Source organism: Habropoda laboriosa, unplaced genomic scaffold (genome assembly GCF_001263275.1).
Source record: "Habropoda laboriosa isolate 0110345459 unplaced genomic scaffold, ASM126327v1 scaffold143, whole genome shotgun sequence".
NCBI classification, from domain to species: Eukaryota; Metazoa; Arthropoda; class Insecta; order Hymenoptera; family Apidae; genus Habropoda; species Habropoda laboriosa.
In genome coordinates, this window is record NW_017100404.1 from 2,288,544 (window position 1) to 2,288,759 (window position 216).

The window sequence follows — 216 nt, forward strand, 5'->3', positions numbered from 1 at the left end:
AACATCATAGTTCTACATAGTGAATTCAGTGCTCTACAGCTTTTAATAATGAACCTTAGAGATTGACCAATAGCATGACAGGAAAGAGGCAGCTGGCTAGCTACTAAACATTGACCTGGGAACATTCTTTGTCTCAAAAGTTTACTACCTAGGCTATACATCTGTGAAACTTGAGATTTAAATCCAATAAATTTTTAACATCATGTTTATTGCTAT

At 34.3% G+C, this 216-nt stretch overlaps 1 protein-coding gene across 1 annotated transcript in view; it reads left to right on the forward strand.

Annotated features, from left to right (window-relative positions):
• Positions 1 to 216, forward strand: part of LOC108575360 (enolase-phosphatase E1) — a 4,312-nt gene that overhangs the window by 1,005 nt on the left and 3,091 nt on the right.